The sequence below is a fragment of the Procambarus clarkii genome, chromosome 31 (assembly GCF_040958095.1).
Source record: "Procambarus clarkii isolate CNS0578487 chromosome 31, FALCON_Pclarkii_2.0, whole genome shotgun sequence".
Taxonomy (NCBI): domain Eukaryota; kingdom Metazoa; phylum Arthropoda; class Malacostraca; order Decapoda; family Cambaridae; genus Procambarus; species Procambarus clarkii.
This window is the reverse complement of record NC_091180.1, coordinates 43,622,689-43,623,660: the sequence shown is the minus strand read 5'-3', so window position 1 is coordinate 43,623,660 and position 972 is coordinate 43,622,689.

Here is a 972-nt window from a genome sequence, read left to right as displayed (position 1 = left end):
AACACCACTGTGAAAGTTCTCAAGTCCTTTGTCTCTCACCTGTTGAAACTTAGTTGTGTTGTTCATTGTAACTGACCTATAACTTGCTCTATTTTATGAACTTGGTAAACTAGGATAGTGTATGCGGGAGCTACACAATGTCCCACATGTGTTTGGTCCTTCTCACATGTGTCTGATCCTTCCCACATGTGTCTGGTCCTTCCCACATGTGTCTGGCCCTTCTGAACCACCCACATGTGTCTGGTCCTTCTGAACCACCCACATGTGTCTGGTCCTTCTGAACCACCCACATGTGTCTGGTCCTTCTGAACCACCCACATGTGTCTGGTCCTTCTGAACCTTCCACATGTGTCTGGTCCTTCTGAACCTCCCACATGTGTCTGGTCCTTCTGAACCTCCCACATGTGTCTGGTCCTTCTGAACCTCCCACATGTGTCTGGTCCTTCTGAACCTCCCACATGTGTCTGGTCCTTCTGAACCTTCCACATGTGTCTGGTCCTTCTGAACCTCCCACATGTGTCTGGTCCTTCTGAACCTTCCACATGTGTCTGGTCCTTCTGAACCTCCCACATGTGTCTGGTCCTTCTGAACCTCCCACATGTGTCTGGTCCTTCTGAAGCTCCCACATGTGTCTGGTCCTTCTGAACCTTCCACATGTGTCTGGTCCTTCTGAACCTTCCACATGTGTCTGGTCCTTCTGAACCTCCCACATGTGTCTGGTCCTTCTGAACCTCCCACATGTGTCTGGTCCTTCTGAACCTCCCACATGTGTCTGGTCCTTCTGAACCTCCCACATGTGTCTGGTCCTTCTGAACCACCCACATGTGTCTGGTCCTTCTGAACCACCCACATGTGTCTGGTCCTTCTGAACCTCCCACATGTGTCTGGTCCTTCTGAAGCTCCCACATGTGTCTGGTCCTTCTGAACCTCCCACACGTGTCTGGTCCTTCTGAACCTTCCATGTGTTCAGCC